At 38.7% G+C, this 20,744-nt stretch overlaps 1 protein-coding gene and 1 pseudogene across 4 annotated transcripts in view; one reads left to right on the top strand and one right to left on the bottom strand.

The window, feature by feature from the left end:
- The window catches only part of SPIDR (scaffold protein involved in DNA repair), a 487,671-nt gene that overhangs the window by 407,559 nt on the left and 59,368 nt on the right, over positions 1 to 20,744 (bottom strand). The gene's annotated exons all lie outside the window — the stretch shown is intronic.
- Positions 92 to 1,078, top strand: LOC132664851 (small ribosomal subunit protein uS5 pseudogene; annotated as a pseudogene).

Here is a 20,744-nt window from a genome sequence, read left to right as displayed (position 1 = left end):
ACACAAGATAAAAGTATGTAAAATGTGACATCAAAACCATAAAACATGGGGTAGAGGAAGTAAAAATGAGGAGTTTTCGAATGCATTTAAACTTAAGTTATCAACTTAAAATACAGTTACAAATGGAGGTTAATATACTAAGCCTCATGGGAACCACCAAACAAAAATCTATAGTTGATTTCCAAAAAACTGTGAGAAAGGAGATTCTTCTCCAAGCAAACAAATGGCAGATGATGTCAGTGCTCTAAAAGGGGCTAGGGGCCCTGGAATGGGAGGTCGCAGTGGCTTCCATGGAAGTTTCAGCTGCAGCAACTGGACCAGGGACGAGGCCATGGAACTCACAGAGGACGAGGAGTGGCTGCTCATCACCAACCTGGGTCACCTGGTCACAAACATGAAGACTAAGTCCCTGGAGGAGATCTATCTCTTCTCCCTGCCCATCAAGGAATCTGAGATCATTATCTTCCTGGGGACATCCCTTAAGGTTGAATTTTGAAGATTCTGCCCATGCAAAAGCAGACTCCTGCCAGTAAGCAGACTAGGTTCTAGGCATTTGCTGCCATCAGAGATTATAATGGACACATTGAGCTGGATGTTAAGTGCTCTAAGGAGGTAGCTACTGCCATCTGTAGGGCCATCATCCCGGTCAAGTGATCCAACATCCTCATGCAGCAAGGCTACTGGGGGAACAAGACCCGCAATCCCGCACTATCCCATGCAAGGTGACTGGCCGCTGTGGCTTTGTGCTGGTGCACCTCAGCCCTGACCCCAGAGGCACTGGTATTGTCTCAGCCCATGCCCAAGAAGCTACTGATGATGGCTGGTATTGACAACTGCTACATCCTGGCCAGAGGCTACACTGCCACTCTGGGCAACTTCACCAAGGCCACTTTTGATGCCATTTCCAAGACCTACTGCTAGCTCACTCCTGACCTCTGGAAAGAGGCTGTGTTCACCAAGTCTCCCTATCAATAAGGAATTCACTGACCAGCTTGTAAAGACCCATACTAGAGTCTCCATGCAGAGGACCCAGGCTCCAGCTGTGGCAACCAAACAGTTTTGTGAGAAAAGAATCTAAGTATACCACTAACAAAATTACAAACCACAAAGGAAAAAACCAAGAGAAGAAAGGAACAGAAAAAGAGAAACTACAAAACAGCTAGAAAACAATGAACAAAATGGCAATAAGCACATACCCATCATAATTACTTTAAATACAAATGGGCTAAATTCTACAATCAAAAGACAAGAGTGGCTAAATGGGTTAAAAGCGGGGAGGGGGGCACCTCTATATACTGCCTACAAGAGACTCACTTCAGATAAGGACATACACAGACTGAAAGTAAAGGGATTAAAAAGATATTCCATGTAAATGGAAACAAAATGAAAGCTGGAGTAACTATCCTTAGATAAAATAGACTTTAAAGCAAAGATTATAATAAAAAAATAAACAAAAAGGCATTAGATAATGGGAGAGGGATCTATCCATAAAAAAGATGTCACGTTTGTAAATATTTGTGCACCCAAACTAGAAGCATCTAAATATATAAAGCAAGTATTAATAGACCTAAAGGGAGAAACAGACAGCAATTCATTAATAGTATGGAACTTTCATACCTGATTTTTTTTTTTTTTAAATTTTTTTTTTCAACGTTTTTTATTTATTTTTGGGACAGAGAGAGACAGAGCATGAACGGGGGAGGGGCAGAGAGAGAGGGAGACACAGAATCGGAAACAGGCTCCAGGCTCCGAGCCATCAGCCCAGAGCCTGACGCGGGGCTCGAACTCACGGACCGCGAGATCGTGACCTGGCTGAAGTCGGACGCTTAACCGACTGCGCCACCCAGGCGCCCCCATACCTGATTTTTATAACAGATCATCCAGACAGATCAATAAGGAAACACTGGACTTACACAACACATTTACCAGATTAATTGAACAGATATATACAGAATATTCTATCCAGGGCAGCAGAATACACATTCTTCTCAAGTGCATTTGGAACAACCTCCAGAATAGATCATATTTTAGGCCACAAAACAAGTTCTACTAAATTTAAGAAGATTGAAATTATATCAATCATTTTTTTCCAACCACAATAGTATGAAACTAAAAATCAGTTACAAAAAGAAAACTGGAAAATTGACAAATATGTGGATATTACAACATTCTACTGAACAACGAATGGGTCAATGAAGAAATTAAAGGAGAAATAATAAGATACCTCGAGACAACTGAAAATGGAAATACAACGTACCAAAACTTATGGGATATAGCAAAAGTAGTTCAAAGAAAGTTCACAGAGATAAATACTAATCTCAAGAAAGATGAAAAATCTAAAATAAACAACCTAATATTACACTTTATGGAACCAGAAAAATAAGAACAAGTTAGGTGCAAAGTTAGTAGAAGAAAGGAAACAACAGAGTGGATAGAAGTTAAATAGATATGATCAATGAAACTAAGAGCTGGTTCTGTGAAAAGATAAATAAAATTGGCAAACCTTTAGCAAAACTCAGCAACAAAAAAAAAAAAGAAAAAAAAGAGGACTCAAACTCAGAAGTTACAACTAAATACAAACAAGCACAAACTACTACAAGGAACAATTATATGCCAACAAATTTTACAACCTAGAAGAAATGGATAAATTCCTAGAAAAACATTCAACCATCCAAGACTGAATCATGAAGAAATAAAAAATTTTAACAGACTGATTACTAGTAAAGAGATTGAATCAGTAATCAAAAATCTCCCAACAAACAAAAGTCCAAGACCAGATGCCTTCACTGGTAAATTCTACCAAATATTTCTCAAACTCTTTCAAAAAAATAGAAGTGATAGGTATACTTTCAAACTCATTTTACACAGTCAGTATTACCCTGATACAAACACTACACAAGAATACCACAAGACAGTTATAGGACAACATCCCTAATGAATGTAGATGCAAAAATTCTCAGTAAAATATTAGCAAACCAAATTCAACAATACATTAAAGTTCTCATTCACTACAATCAAGTGGGTATTGTTTCAGGGATGCAAGGTGGTTCAACATCTACTAATTAATCAACATGATATATCATATAAACAAAAGAAAACAAAAATCCTATGATCATCTCAAAAGATGTAGAAATAACATGACAGAATTCAACATCCATTTATGATAAAAATAATAAAGTGGGTATATGTTATGTACCTGAACATAATGAAGGCTGTATGACAAGCCCTACTAACATCATACTCAATAGTGAAAAGCTGAGGGGCGCCTGGGTGGCTCAGTTGGTTAAGCGGCTGACTTCGGGTCAGGCCATGATCTCGCGGTCCATGAGTTCGAGCCCCGCGTTGGGCTCTGTGCTGACAGATCAGAGCCTGGAGCCTGTTTCAGATTCTGTATCTCCTTCTCTCTGACCCTCCCCCTGTTCATGCTCTGTCTCTCCCTGTCTCAAAAATAAATAAACATTAAAAAAAATTTTTTTTAAATAGTCATAAAATTAATTGCTGGGCTTGAAAAAAGCATAAAAGACAGCAGAGAATCTATTGCTACAGAGATCAAGGGACTAAAAAATAGTGATGAAGAATTAAAAAATGCTATAAATGAGATGCAAAATAAAATGGAGGCTGCCATAGCATGGATTGAAGAGGGAGAGGAGAGAATAGGTGAATTAGAAGATAAAATCATGGAAAAAGAGGAAGCTGAGAAAAAGAGAGATAAAAAAATCCACGAGTATGAAGGGAGAATTAGAGAACTAAGTGATGCAATCAAACGGAACAATATCTGTATCATAGGAATTCTAGAAGAAGAGAGACCAGGGGCTGAAGGTATAATCAAAACAGTATAGTGTTGACTTAAAAACAGACATATGGATGAAGAGACCACATCAGAGAGAGCCCAGAATTAGACCCAGGTATATGTGGTCAACTAATCAATTAACTTACAACAAAAATGTCAAGAATATAGAACAGGGAAAGGATAGACATTCCCTTCAATAAATGATTGTGGGGAAATGACCACCACATGCAAAAGAATGAAATTAGACCTACAATCTTACATCATACACAAAAATCAACTCAAAATGGATTAAAAACTTGAATGTGAGACCTGAAACTGTAAGACTCCTAGAAGAAAACAAACATGGTACACTATTCGATACTGGTCTTGGCCTTTGAGTTTTTGGATCTGACTGTAAGAGTAAAGGCAACAAAAGCAAAAATGAACAGGTACAACTGTATCATGCTAAAAATCATCTGCACAGCAAAGGAAACCATCCATAAAATGAAAAGGCAATACACTAAGTGGTAAATCCCGTATTTCATAAAGGTTAATATCCACACATATAAAGAATTCATACAACTCAATAGTAGAAAAACAACCTGACTAAAAACTGAGCATTTTTCCAAAGAACATACTGATGGCCAAGAGACACATGAAAAGATGCTCATCATCACTCATTATCAGGGAAATACACATCAAAACCACAATGAGGTATCACCTCATACCTGTTAGAATGGCTATAATCAATACAAACGATAAGAAGTACAGTAAAATCTTGGTTTGCAAGCATACTTTGTTCCAGAAACATGCCTGTAATAAAGCACTTATATATCAAAGCAATTTCCCCATAAGAACTCAGATGATTCAATCTACAGCCCAAAAATATTCATATAAAAATGATTACAATACTGTAATACAAAATAAAAAACAAAATACAAAATATAAAGGAAAATAAACAAATTAGCCTGCACTTACCTTTAAAAACTTTCGTGGGTGGTGTGAGGGAGACAAAAGAGGTGGATTATTGTGTAGGACAACTTTCACTAACAGAATCACTGCTATCTATTGGCTTGATGGAAACTTTTTCTTTTCATGTAACTTTAACAAGGAACCTATTCAATGATACTTCCTTTTGCCTCCTTTTGAAGATTTCGTGTAAATGTAACATAGCATTGTCATTAAACAGATTCATCATTCACACTTCTACCGCCTTATTTGGGTGGTGCTTTTCTACAAAATTTTGCACTGTTTCCCACATTTTATACATCTCCCTAATCTCATTTGAAGTGAGGGATTCGTCTGCCTTCTTCTCTTCCTCTTCTGTAGACTAGATGCAGACGTAGACTTCTTATAAAATCTTATAATTTTGGCTGCTCACATACATCATTTGTACTTCTCAATGATTTCCTTATTAACTTCCACCATAATCATCTCCTTCTTCCGCCTTTCTTTTCAACCTTTTTTCTGCATGGGGGCCATTGTATATGCTCACACGCATGTTGACTACAATGCAGTATTAATAAACTCTTGTCATATACTGTACTTAATGTAACTGGCAATAAGGCAGCAGAGGAAAGGGTCTACATCTGCAGGCAGCCTGACCTAGAATGAAGCAGAGCATTCCTAAGCTTACTCTTGTACACAAAAGTAAGGGGCTACCCATAAGTGCTTTGAAGTGACAAAAAACACACTAGTACCAGTTGTGGGTACCTTCCAACGTTCTGAAAAACCACTGATTTCTGCCAAACACTGCAGCCTAAGACTGAGCATCCAAGCATGGGAGACGATCACCCACAATCCCTCAGTGAGAAAGAGAGAAGAACCACTGGCTCAGTTGTGATCATGTAAAATTCGGTGTCATCTACTACTCATGTTTCAAGACTTGCTTGTTTATCAAGTTAAAATTTATTAGAAATGTTTGATCATCTTGCAAAACACTTGCAGGACAAGTTACTTGCAACCCAAGGTTTTACAGTATTGTCAAGAACGTGTAAAAAAAGGAAAGAAACCCTTGTGCACTGTTGGCGAGAATCCAAATTGGTACAGGCACTATGGAAAACAGTATGGAAGTTCCTCAAAAAATTAAAAACAGATCACCATATGGTCCAGAAATTCCACTCTTGGGTATTTATGTGAAGAAAACAAAAACCACTAATTGGAAAAAATATATGCCACCCCAACTTTCACTGCATCGTTATTTTCAGTAGACAAAATATGGATGCAATCTATCCATCAACAGATGAATGGATAAAGATGTGGTATGTATATACAATGGAATAGTGTTCACAAAAAAAGGAAATCCTGTTATTTGTGACAACATGGATGGACTGTGAGGCCATTATGTTAAGTGAAACAAAGAGAGAAAGACAAATACTAAGTCTTCTATGTGGAATTTTAAAAAACAAAAAACATCATCAAGCTCACAGATACAAAGAATAGGCTGGTGGTTGCCACAGGCAGCACTTTGGGTGGGAAAAAGCAGTAAAGGTTTAAGTTTTCAGGTATAAAATAATGAATTATGGGGATGTAATGTATAATGTGTTGACTACAGTTAGTAATGTTGTACTGTATATTTGAAAGTTGCTAAAAGTAAATCTTCAAAGTCCTTATCACAAGAAAAAAAGGTTTTTTTCTACATACATGGTGACAGATGTTAACTAGACATTGTTGTGATCACTTCACAATATACACAAATTTAGAATCATTATGTTGCACACCTAATAGTTATATAATGGAATATGTCAATTATAACTTAATAAAAATTTAGACATAAGCAGGGGCCAACATGGCAGACAAGTAGGGGGATCCATTCTTCCCACATCTCTCAAACAAAGAAGTGTAGAAGCCAAAGGACTTTGAACACCAGAGCCTGGTGGAAAAGAGGAAAAGAGACTGAATCTACTAGGAAGAAAACGGGAAAGCTAAAAAAAGATAGGTGGGTGATTGCGAACTGGGGGATATAAAAAAAAGGCCGCATGGGCATGGAGGGGAGGGACCCCCTTCTGCAGAGAGACAAAGGGAAGAGAAAGAGTGGCTAGGGAAGTGCAGGACCTTATCTAGACAGGAGAAAGACTGGGACTGAGACTGAGAGGGATCCGATCTCTAACTGCGGGGCTTTTTTCGGACTGGGGCCGGCTCCCTGTTCCTGCACCTGGGGAGGAGGGGAGCCAGGGGCCTGGGTGTGGTGGTAGGTCAGGGGCTCAGTCTGCAGTTGGGAAAAGTGGTTCCCTCCCTGGAGGGCTGCACAATAGTACAGAACCCGCCTGCGTCTGCCACCCAGGGTGCAGTGGCTGGGCCAAGGGTGCAGTCTTCAAGAGGAAAAGGCTGCCGTCTCCCTGAAGTGCTGTGGGAAAAGACAAAGCCTGCCTGCCTCCGCCACTCCAAGGGCTTGCGGCGGCAAGGGCAGTGGCTCTCAGTCTGCAGTAGGAGAAGGCGGTCCTCCCTGAAGTGCCTCAGCACAGACAAAGCCAGCCGGGGGGACCACATATGGCAGTACTGAGAGGTGCTTCCCCAGTGTCTGAGCGCACGGAGCGGGACTTTGAATCCTAGCCAAGCACAGGGTCAGGGAGTTGGTGGAGAGAGAAGGACCACCCTGTCTGCACCCCCGGCACAGTGAGGACGACTCACCGGGTCTGGCTCCAATGAGAAGAGACTGGGGAATCACCATTCTCCACCCCCCAACCCACCACCACCACTACCACCACCACCAAGGATGGGACTCAGGGATCACTCCCGGGACCATAGTGGAGGTGGGTCCAGATTACGCCAAACCACGCCCCTTCGCACTGGGTAACTGCATATCCACCTGAGCAGCACAGACCCTGCAGACAGCTACTCCCGACAAACTCTGCAGCATGGCCTGGATTGACTCTAGATCAATTCTTGATATGTAGATATATTCTCCCCACCCCCCCCCCCCCATTCTCCTCCTTATCTCTTCCCTCCCCTAGGCTGGTTACTCTGGTTACTGTCTGTCTAAACAGACATATTTAATCCACTGTCTTACACATGTTCTACACCTCCTTCTTTACACTCCTTTCTCTCTCTCTGGAACAATCAAGCCATATGGTTTCTCTGTCTGGGTAGCTTTCTCTTCGTTTTGTTTTCCCCACCTCCTTCCTTATTTTCCTTTCTCTCTCCCTGGATTAAGCATTTTAGTCTCTCTGCCTAATCAATGTTTATCCTCCCGCCCAGCTCCTGTCATTTCTCTCTTTATATGTGCTCTTCCATCAGCACCGCCTCCACCCTCTTCTTTACTTGCAGTCAGTGGTTTTGGGTTTTTGCTTTTCATCTTTAGTTTTTTGTTTTTGTTTATTTGTTTGTGTGTTTGTGTGTTTTGGTCTCGTGTTTGTCTATCTGTTTTCCTTTACAGGACTACTCCAAGGAACAAATCAAAGCACACCTGCTGTAGGGTCCAAAATATCACTATGTAGGGCAATAAAATAACCAAAGTGACAACAACAGAGAGCAAGTAACAATCTCCGAAAAAACACCTCCTGAGGGGCCAGGCCCTGGACAGTGCATGACCCTCCTTTAATAGAGCAGTGCTCACAGGTGCAGAGCACACAACAAGCTTTTAAAACACATAAGGGACAGAAAACTACCCAAAATGATGAAACGGAAGAATTCTTCTCAAAAGAAATTCCAGGAAGTAGTGACAGCTAATGAATTGATCAAAACCGATTCAAGAAATATAACTAAACAAGAATTTAGAATAATAGTCATAAAATTAATCGCTGGGCTTGAAAAAAGCATAGAGGAAAGCACAGAATCTACTGCTACAGAGATCAAGGGACTAACAAATAGTCATGATGAATTGAAAAAGGCTATAAATGTGCAAAACAAAAGGTGGCTACAGCACGGATTGAAGAGGCAGAGGGGAGAACAGGTGAATTAGAAGATAAAATCATGGAAAAAGAGGAAGCTGAGAAAAAGAGAGATAAAAAAAAATCCAGGAGTACGAGGGGAGAAAATTAGAGAATTAAGTGATGCAATCAAACGGAACAGTATCCGTATCATAGGAATTCCAGAAGAGCAAGGGGCTGAAGGTGTACTTGAACAAATCATAGCTGAGAACTTCCCTGATCTGGGGAAGGAAACAGGCATTGAAATCCAAGAGGCACAGATAACTCCCTTCAGACATACCTTGAATCAATCTTCTGCACGGCATATCATAGTGAAACTGGCAAAATACAAGGATAAAGAGAGAATTCTGAAAGCAGCTAGGGATAAACGGGCCCTAACATACAAAGGTAGACATGTAAGGGTAGTAGCAGACCTATCTACTGAAACTTGGCACGCCAGAAAGGAATGGCAGGAAATTTTCAATGTGATGAACAGAAAAAATATGCAGCCAAGAATCCTTTACCCATCAAGTCTGTCATTCAGAATAGAAGGAGAGATAAAGGTTTTTCCAAACAAACAAAAACTGAAGGAATTCATCACCACAAAACCAGTCCTGCAAGAGATCCTAAGGGGGACTCTGTGAGTGAAATGTTGCAAGGACCACAAAGTACCACAGACATCACTACAAGCATGAAACCTATAGATATCACAGTGACTCTAAATCCATATCTTTCAGTAATAACACTGAATGTAAACGGACTAAATGCTCCAACCAAAAGACGCAGGGTATCAGAATGGATAAAAAAACAAGACCCATCTATTTGCTGTCTACAAGAGACTCATTTTAGACCTGAGGACACCTTCAGATTGAAAGTGAGGGGATGGAGAACTATCTATCATGCTACTGGATGTCAAAAGAAAGTTGGAGTAGCCATACTTCTATCAGACAAACTAGACTTTAAATTAAAGGCTGTAACAAGAGATGAAGAAGGGCATTATATAATAATTACAGGGTCTATCCATCAGGAAGAGCTAACAATTATAAATGTCTATGCGCCGAATACGGGAGCCCCCAAATATATAAAACAATTACTCACAAACATAAGCAACCTTATTGATCAGAATGTGGTAATTGCAGGGGACTTTAACACTCCACTTACAGAAATGGATAGATCATCTGGACACACGGTCAATAAAGAAACAAGGGCCCTGAATGATACATTGGATCAGATGGACTTGACAGATATATTTAAAACTCTGCAAACCAAAGTAACAGAATATACTTTCTTCTCGAGTGCACATGGAACACTCTCCAAGACAGATCACATACTGGGTCACAAAACAGCCCTTCATAAGTATACAAGAATTGAAATCATACCATGCATACTTTTAGACCACAATGCTATGAAGCTTGAAATCGACCACAGAAAAAAGTCTGGAAAACCTCCAAAAGCATGGAGGTTAAAGAACACCCTACTAAAGAATGAGTGGGTCAACCAGGCAATTAGAGAAGAAATTTAAAAATGTAAGGAAACAAGTGAAAATGAAAATACAACAATCCAAATGCTTTGGGATGCAGCAAAGGCAGTCCTGAGAGGAAAATACATTGCAATCCAGGCCTATCTCAAGAAACAAGAAAAATCCCAAATACAAAATCTAACAGCACACCTAAAGGAACTACAAGCAGAACAGCAAAGACACCCCAAAGCCAGCAGAAGAGAAATAATAAAGATCAGAGAAAAATAAACAATGTAGAATCTAAAAAAACAGTAGAGCAGATCAATGAAACCAAGACTTGTTTTTTTGGAAAAATAAACAAAATTGATAAGCCTCTAGCCAGGCTTCTCAAAAAGAAAAGGGAGATGACCCAAATAGATAAAATCATGAATGAAAATGGAATTATTACAACCAATCCCTCATAAACACAAACAATTATCAGGGAATACTATGAAAAATTATATGCCAACAAACTGGACAACCTGGAAGAAATGGACAAATTCCTAAGCACCCACACACTTCCAAAACTCAAACAGGAAGAAATAGAAAACTTGAACAGACCCAGAACCAGTGAAGGAACTGAATCAGTCATCAAAAATCTCCCGACAAATAAGAGTCCAGGACCAGATGGCTTCCCTGGGGAATTCTACCAGACATTAAAGCAGAGATAATACCTATCCTTCTCAAGCTGTTCCAAAAAATAGAAAGGGAAGGAAAACTCCCAGACTCATTCTATGAAGCCAGCATTACTTTGATTCCCAAACCAGACAGAGACCCAGCAAAAAAAGAGAACTACAGGCCAATATCCCTGATGAATATGGATGCAAAAATTCTCAACAAGATACTAGCAAATTGAATTCAACAGCGTATAAAAAGAATTATTCACCATGATCAAGTGGGATTCATTCCTGGGCTGCAGGGCTGGTTCAACATTAGCAAATCAATCAACGTGATACGTCACATTAATTAAAGAAAAGCACCCTATGATCTTGTCAATCAATGCAGAAAAAGCATTTGACAAAATTCAGCATCCTTTCTTAATAAAAACTCTCGAGAAAGTCTGGATAGAAGGAACATACTTAAACATCATAAAAGCCATTTATGAAAAGCCTACAGCTAATATCATCCTCAATGGGGAAAAACTGAGAGCTTTCCCCCTGCATTCAGGAACACGACAGGGATGTCCACTCTCACCGCTGTTGTTTAACACAGTGTTGGAAAGTTCTAGCATTAGCAATCAGACAACAAAAGGAAATCAAAGGGATCAAAATTGGCAAAGATGAAGTCAAGCTTTTACTTTTTGCAGATGACATGATATTATACACGGAAAACCCGACAGACTCCACCAAAAGTCTGCTAGAACTGATATGTGAATTCAGCAAAGTCGCAGGATACAAAATCAATGTACAGAAATCAGTTGCATTCTTATACACTAACAATGAAGCAACAGAAGACAAATTAAGAAATTGATCCCATTCACAACTGCACCAAGAATCATAAAATACCTAGGAATAAACCTAACCAAAGATGTAAAAGATCTGTATGCTGAAAACTATAGAAAGCTTATGAAGGAAATTGAGGAAGATACAACGAAACGGAAAAACATACCGTGCTCATGGATTGGAAGAATATAGTTAAAATGTCAATACTACCCAAAGCAATCTACACATTCAATGCAATCCCAATCAAAATTGCACCAGCATTCTGCTCAATGTCACTCCTCATCAGGGAAATACAAATCAAACCACACTGAGATATCACCTCACGCCAGTGAGAATGGCTAAAATGAACAAATCAGGCGACTATAGATGCTGGCGAGGATGTGGAGAAATGGGAACCCTCTTGCACTGTTGGTAGGAATGCAAACTGGTGCAGCCACTCTGGAAAACAATGTGGAGGGTCCTCAAAAAATTAAAAATAGATCTACCCTATGACCCAGCAGTAGTACTGCTAGGAATTTACCCAAGGGATACAGGAGTGCTGATGCATGGGGGCACTTGTACCCCAATGTTTATAGCGGCACTTTCAACCATAGTCAAATTATGGAAAGAGCCTAAATGTCCATCAACCGATGAATGGATAAAGAAGATGTGGCTTATATATACAATGGAATGCTACTTGGCAATGAGAAAGAATGAAATCTGGCCATTTGTAGCAATGTGGATGGAACTGGAGAGTGTTACACTAAGTGAAGTAAGTCAGGCAGAGAAAGACAGATACCATATGTTTTCACTCATATAAAAAAAAAAGTTACAGAGAGGGAAGGAGGCAAACCATAAGAGAGTCTTAAATATGGAGAACAAACTGAGGGTTGATGGGGGGTGGAAGAGAGGGGAAAGTGAATGGTGGGCATTGAGCAGGGCAGCTGTTGGGATGAGCACTAGGTGTTGTATGGAAACCAATTTGACAACAAATTATATTTTAAAAAGTTACATAAGCATATACAACTATGCTATAAAAGATAAAAAATAAAAAATAAATAAAAATTTAAAGCTATATCAAGTGGTGTTCCTAGAACTTGAAATAAGAGAAAAATCATTATTACAAACATGGACCTGATCTTTTACAATTAATGTAAGCTTAGAGTGCCTTAAAGTAATATAATGAAGAGAGTCACACACATTTTAAAAATGCTCTAGGGAAAAAAATGATTTTGATTGCGTTAAATCTGTAGATTAACTAGGGAAAATTATATTGTTTTAATTCCAAATATCTGGATTTTCCATGCATATCATATTGTTAATGATTTCTATTTTAAATTTTATCAGGGTTAGAAATTACATTCTCTAGAACTTCAATCTTTTGAAATTTATTGAAAAGATTTATAGATCTTGATTTATAGATAGATAATAGATTTATCTATTTTTATATAGATTTATGATTTATCTTGGTATGCATATCATGTGCACTTGAATGGAATGTGCAATCTGTTGTATTCCAGTTACATGTGATGTTCTGAAAATGTCATTAGGTCAAAGTGGTTGATACTATTTTTTAGATCTTCTATGTTCAAAGTGATAGCTTTTTTCTAGGTTTTCTATAATTTATAGGCAGCATGGTGTTAAAATTTCTGCCTATGATTACAGATCTTAAGCACTTACAAATTTGTAGCTGATGTCTTCCTGGTAAGTGTTATCATTATGAAATGCCCTTCTTTATCTCCATTAATACTGGTTGAAATCGACTTCATCTAATATTAACATAACCACTCTAGCATTCTCATAATTACTATTTGCATGCTACATCTTATTTCATACATTTTATTTTTTTGAAATGTGTTTTGTAAATTCAAGTTAGCTAACACACAGTGTAATATTGGTTCAGGAGTAGAAACCAGTGACTCATCACTTACATTCAACATCCAGTGCTAATCCCAAGTGCCCATCCCTTAATGCCCATCACCCACTTAGCCCATTCCCCCGCCCACCAATATTTCAACTTTGATTTTATTTCCCTTGCCTCCAGAGACAGATCTAGTAAGAAGTTGCTGCAACCGAGGTAAAAGAGGTTGCTGCCTGTTTTCTCCTTTAGGATTCTGATGACTTCCTGTCTCACATTTAGGTCTTTCATTCATTTTGAATTTATTTTTGTGTATTGTATAAGAAAATGGTCCAGTTTCATTCTTTGGCATATCACTATCCAGATTTCATAGCACCATTTGCTAAAGAAACTATCCTTTTTCCAATGGATACTCTTTCCTGCTTTGTCAAAGATTAGTTGGCCATACATTTGTGGATCCATTTCTGGGTTCTCTATTCTGTTTCAATGATCTATGTGTCTTGTTTTTGTTCCAGTATCACACTGTCTTCATGATTACAGCTTTGTAATACAGCCTGAAGTCCGGAATTGTGATGCCTTGAGCTTTGCTTTTCTTTTTCAACATAACCTTGGCTATTCGGGGCCATTGCTAGTTCCATACAAATTTTAGGATTGTTTATTCTAGCTCTGTGAAGAATGCTAGTGTTATTTTGATAGGGAATGCACTGAATGTGTAGATTGCTTTGGGTAGTATCAACACTTCAACAATATTTGTTCTTCTAATCCATGAGCATGGAATATTTTTACACTTCTTTGTGTCTTCAATTTCGTTCATAAGCTTTCTATACTTTACAGTATACAGATATTTTACCTCTTTGGTTAGGTTTATTATTAGATATCTTATGATTTTTGGTGTAATTGTAAATGGGATCAATTCCTTGATTTTTTTTTTCTGCTGCTTAATTATTGGTATATAAAAATGCAACCAATTTCTATACATTGACTTTGTATCCTGCAACTTTGCTGAATTCAGATATCAGTTCTAGAAGTTTTTTGGCCGAATCTTTGGGATTTCCATGTAGAGTGTCATGTCATCTGCGAAGAGTGAAAGTTTTATTTCTTTCTGTTGTCTGAATGCTGAAGCTAGGACTTCCAAAACTATGTTGAACAACACTGGTGACAGCGGGCATCCCTGTCATATTCCTGACCTTAAGGGGAAAGTTCTCAGTTTTTCCCCCTTGATGATATTAGTTGTGAGCCTTTTACATAGGGCCTTTATGATGCTGAGGTATGTTCCTTCTATACCTACATTCTTGAGGGTTATCAAGAAAGGATGTTGTATTTTGTCAAATGCTTTGTCTGCAATTATTGGAAGGATCATATGGTTCTTATCCTTTCTATATTAACGTGATGTATCATATTGATTGACTTGCAAATACTGAACCAGCCCTGAAGCCCAGGAATAAATCCCACTTGATCATGGTGAATAACTCTTTTAATGTACTGTTGAATTCAATTTGCTAGTATCTTGTTGAGAATTTTTGCACCTGGGTCCATCAAGGATATTGCCTGTAATTCTCCTTTTGAGTGGGGTCTTTGTCTGGGTTTGGAATAAAGGTAATGCTGGCTTCATAGAATGGGTCTGGAAGTTTTCCTTCCAGTTCTATTTTTTGAACAGCTTGAGAATAGGTATTAATTCTTCTTTAAATGTCAGAATTCACCCCGGAAGCCATCTAACCCAGGACTCTTGTTTTTTGTGAGAATTTTGATAAGTGAGTCTATGTCTTTGCTGATATGCATCTGTTCATATTTTCCATTTCTTCCTGTTTCAGTTTTGGTAGTATGCAAATTTCTAGGAACTTGTCCATTTCTTCCCAATTGCCCAGTTTGTTGGCATATGATTTTTCATAGTATTCTCTTAGAATTGTTTGTATTTCTGTGGCGTTGGTTGTGACCTCTCCTCTTTCATTTGTGATTTTTATATATTTGGGTCCTCTCTTCTTTTTGATAAGTCTGCCTAGAGGTTTATCAATTTTGATTATTCTTTCAAAGAACCAACTCTTAGTTTCATTGATCTGTTCTATTGTTTTTTGGGTTTTTTTTTTTTTTGTTTTTTGGTTTTTTTTTGTATCTGTATAGTTTATTTCTGCTCTAACCCTTATTTTTTCCTTTCTTCAGCTACCTTTGGGCTTTTTATGCTGCTCCTTTTCTATGTCTGATAGGAGTAAGGTTAGGTTGTGTATTTGGGGCTGTTCTTGCTTCTTGAGTTAGGCCTGAATTACAATGTACTTTCCTCTTAGGACTGCCTTTGCTGCATTCCAAAGGTTTTGGACTGTCGTGTTTTCATTTTCATTGGATTTCATGTATTTTTTTTTTTATTTCCTAATTTCTTGGATGAAAGGATTTCATTCTTTAGTAGGATTTAGTAGGATTGCAAAGTAGGGCTTTGCAATTTTTTCCCTCTGGTTGACTTCAAGTTTCATAGCATTGTGATCTGAAAATAGGCATGGGATCATCTCAAAGTTTTTGTACCTATTGAGGACTGATTTGTAACCCAATATGTGATCTATTCCGGATAATGTTCTATGTGCACCTGAGGAGAATGTGTCTTCTGCTGCTTTAGGATGAAATGTTCTGAATGTATCTGTTAAGTCCATCTGGTCCAGCGTGTCATTCAAAGCCATTGTTTCCTTGATTTTCTCCTCAGATGATTTTATCAATGAGTTTATGTTTGTTATTAATTAGTCTACATATGGGTGTTTCAAGTTGGGGGCATAAATATTTACAATTGTTTAATCATCTGGATGGGTAGACCCCTTAATTATGATACAATGTCCTTCTGAATCTCTTGTTACAGTCTTTGTTTTAAAATCTAGTTTGTCTGATATAAGCATGACTATTTAGCTTTCTTTTGACTTCTATTAGCATGATAGATGGTTCTCCATCCCCTCACTTTCAATCTGCCTGTGTCCTCAGATCTAAAACCAGTCTTACAGACAACATATAGATGGATATTGGTTTTTTTTATCCATTCTGATACCGCATGTCTTTTGATTGGAGCATTTATCCCATTTACATTCAAAGTGATTACTGAAAGATATAAATTTAATGCCATTGTGTTTCCTGCAGAGTTGGTATTTCCGTGATGTCCTGTGGTTCTTTGTAGTCTTTGTTGCTTTGGTCTTTTTATCTCTACTTAAAAAATCCCCCTTTAAAATTTCTTGCAGGGCTTGTTTGTTGGTCATGAACCTCTTTAATTTCTGTCTGGAAAACTCTTTTATCTCTCCTTCTATTCTGAATGCCAGACTTGCTGGATAAAGGAATCTTGGCTGCATACTTTTCCCCATTCAGCACACTGAATATATCCTGCCACTCCCTTGTACCCTGCCAAGCTTCAGTGGACAAATCTGCTGCTAACCTCATGTGTCTGCCCCTATAGATTAAGGACCTTTTGTCCCTAGCTGCTGTCAGAATTCTCTCCTTATCTTTGCATTTGCAGGTTTCACTATGATGTGTCATGATTCTGACCTGTTTTTGTTGATTTTGAGTGGAGTTCTGTGTGTCTAGGACTTGAATGCCTGTTTCTTTCCCCATATTAGGTAAGTTCTCAGGTATAATTTGTTCAAACAAACCTTCTGCCCCTTTTACCCACTCTTTTTCTTCTGGGACTCCTATGATATGGATATCGTTTTGTTTCACGGAATCACTTAAGCTAAGTCTCCCCTCGTGACCTAATAATTTCCTTTCCCTCTTCTTTTTTCATATCCATTATTTGCATAATTTAATCTTCTATTTCACCTATTCTCTCCTCTGCCTATTCAGTCATCATTGTCACTCTATCCAGTTTGTTTTCCATCTCAGTTATAGCACTTTTTATTTTATCCTGACTAGTTCTTAGGTCTTTGATCTCAGCAGCAAGGGTTTACTCTGGTGTCTTCTATGCTTTTTTTAAAGCCCAGCTAGTAGTCTTATGACTGTTGCTATAAATTCTTCTTCAGATATATTGTTTAGATCTGTTTTGAGCAAGTCCCTGGCTATGATTTCTTCTTGACCTTTCTTTTGGGGAGAATTCCTCTGTCTTGTCATTTTTGTTAAGTTTCTGTCCTTTTTTTTTTTAAAGCCTGATATGTGTCCTTACCTGAGAGTACTGCTATATTAAAAAGGGGTCATACACTGTCCAGGGCCTGGCACTTCAGGATGTGTTTCTGGTATATGCTGTCTGTATTGTGCAGTTATATTTTGGCTACTCTTTCCCACTTGTCAGTCCTCTGCAGTGTTCATCCTTGCTTGCAGTGGTGGAGTGTTTGGACTGTTAACTAGGTGTGCTTTGATTTGTTTCTCGAAGTAACCCTGGAAAACAGGGGAGGGGAGGAAGCCTGATCCCCAAAAAGAGAAAAGGAAAGGGAACAACAACAACAAAAAAAAACAGAATTTAGGGCTGATTCTAAAGAAAGGGAGTGGGGGAGGAGAACAAAAGGAAGAAAAGAATGAAAAAGCCTGATCCAAAAAAAGAGAAAAGGAAATCAAAAGAACAGACACTGTGAGCCTGATTCCAAAAGAAAAAAAGAAGAAAGAAAGAAAAGAAAAGAGACCTGATGGTGTTGTTTTGAGGCGCTCAATTTTCAGTGCACTTGGTGCAAGGGAAGTGCTGGCTATGCTGGTCTGGAGGAGAGGCCTGCTGTGTTGGCTCAGACTCAGTCTCACCTCAGTAAATAAGCAGTTGCCAGGCACGGGGGGCAGAGCTTGGTTTAAGAGCTTGGTGTAAGTTCTCCACTGGGAACTGCTGTGCTGCTCTCTGAAGTCCTATCATGTTGGTGTTGGAGAGAAAATAGCGCCACCCCAATGTCTTGTCCCCAGACAGGGGATCTCACACCTACAGTGTTCAGGCAGCCCTCACAGAACAGCAAGGGAAGTCAGCCTGTCTTGCGCCAAATCCGTCTTGTGTTTTTTTTTTTGGTGCGTGGCTGGGATTCAAAATGCAAAGTCTTAAAGGCCCTGGCATGGAGTGGATCTGCTCCCCTTCTCTGGAGTAGACCCTCTCCACCCTCCATCCATAGCACATGCAGGACTTTTTTTTGTCCTTGGGGAGGGAATAAACTGTCTTCAAAAGTACTCCAGGAAGGGGAATGTTCTCTCCCAGTGTGCCCTGGAGCTCTCTACACCATCCTGTGCACTCTGGGGCCAGCTCCTTCCTCCCCAGGAGTGCATACCATGGCTCTACTGCGGAGAAAGTCACATACTTCCAAAACCTCAGAGTTGGAGCTCCAAATGCTATTGGGAAAAAAAAAAAAAAAAGAAACAAAACCAAACAAACAAAAAAACTGGGACACTCAGTACTTTTTGCTCCCCAGTCCAAGGTCCAGAGACGTTTTCCTCTTGTGTGAACTCAATGCCACATTTTTCAACCCCTCTCTTTCTCTCCCTTGGTCTCTCCACAGAAAGGGTTCCCTCCTCTCCAGGGCACTGCTGTTTTTCTCTCTCCCACTTCACTTCCACATACCTCACACCTGCCAAGTTGTCTCCCTCTAGCTGTGGAAATCCTTCTGGCACTCTGCAGATTAATTTCCTGGGTCTCCCAAGTGACTGGACTTCATTACAGCTATGTTAGAGAAATGAGAAAAGCCCAGGATCCCCCTACTTCTCTGCCATTTTAACTCCACCTCCTCATGCATTTACTTTTGATCTATCTATGTCATTACATTTAAAATGAATTTCTGGTAGACAGCATATGTGAAGGTCTTGCATTTTACCAATGTGTCAATCTCTAACTTTTCAATAAAATACTTTATCTGTTTTCATTTAATATAATTCTTGAGAGGGTTAATCTAGTCTATAATTTTGCTATTTGTTTTCTTTTCATCTCATCTGTTTATATTAATCTGTTACTACCTTTACATCTCCTTTCATATTCTCTGGATACACTTTTAATTCTATTTTGATTTTGATTACTCTGTTGTTTTCAAGCTGTATTTCTTTGTATACACTTTATTTTTGGGGGGGTTAGCTGTAGGAATCATAACATGCACCTTTAACATTTCACGGTGAACTTAGAGCTACTATTCTACCACTTTACGTAAAATAAGAAACCAATACGGCACATAATGCCACCTACCTGGCTCAATCCCTTATTCTACAGTTGTAATATTACATTAACGTATGCCATAAATGCCATATCATAAAGTAACTTTTGCTTTAAATTGACGGGGTTTTTTTAATTGGTACGGAGGAGACTTTTTATTTATCCACATATTTACCAATTGCAGTATCCTCTACTGCATCCTGAAGATCTGAATTTTCATCTGGTATTACTTCCCTTCAGCCTGAAGAACTTCCTTTATCATTCGTGTAGTGCATACCTGCTGCAATGAAATCTTTTCTTTTTTTTTTTTTTTAAATTTTTTTTAACATTTATTTATTTTTGAGACAGAGAGAGACAGAGCATGAACAGGGGAGGGGCAGAGAGAGAGGGAGACACAGAATCCGAAACAGGCTCCAGGCTCTGAGCTGTCAGCACAGAGCCCGACGCGGGGCTCGAACTCGCGGACCGCGAGATCGTGACCTGAGCCGAAGTCGGCCGCTTAACCGACTGAGCCACCCAGGCGCCCCTGCAATGAAATCTTTTAATTTTTATTTCTCTGAAAAGGTTTTTGTTTTGTCTTCATTTTTAAATGATATTTTCACTGATAATAGAATTCTGGGTTGACTTGTTTTTCCAGCAATATAAAGGTGTTCCTTGCCTGGTGACCAGCACAGTTTCTGTTAAGTATTCAGCTATCATTTGTTATTACTGTATCAGTTCTCAGGGTACTTTCAAGATTCTTTCTTCATCTGACATTTCAACTGCTTAACTATGATGTATGTGATTTTCTTGAACTTAGCTTGTTTGGAGTTCACTGAGCTTCTTGAACACGTCAATTTATGCCTTTCACCAATTTGGGGTTAATTTTCGACCATTATTTCTCCAAAAATTTTTGCTCCAATTTCTCCTTTCTTATACTTCTAGGACTCCCATTGAATATGTGCTGTTGGATCTTTTGATACTATCCTACCAGTCACTAAGACTAATTTCTTTTTCTAAAATCTTCTTTTTCACTTTTTAGATTAAATAATTTCTATTCATATATCAAGTTCATTGACTTCTTTCTCAATCTTCTTTGATCCTATATAATGATTTTTTTTTAATTCAGGCATTGTACGTTTAAATATAAAATTTCATTTGGCTCCTTTCTTGTAGTTTCTGTTTTTCTGTTAATGCTGTTGTGTTCGCATTCGTTATATGCCCATTTTCCTTTATGTCCCCAAACAGTTACAACAGATGCTAATGCACATATGAGTCATATCAGGGCCCATCTCAATTAATCGCTTTTTCATT

Source organism: Panthera onca, chromosome F2, assembly GCF_046562875.1.
Source record: "Panthera onca isolate mPanOnc1 chromosome F2, mPanOnc1 haplotype 2, whole genome shotgun sequence".
Classification (NCBI taxonomy): Eukaryota; Metazoa; Chordata; class Mammalia; order Carnivora; family Felidae; genus Panthera; species Panthera onca.
This window is presented reverse-complemented; position numbering and strand designations above follow the sequence as displayed.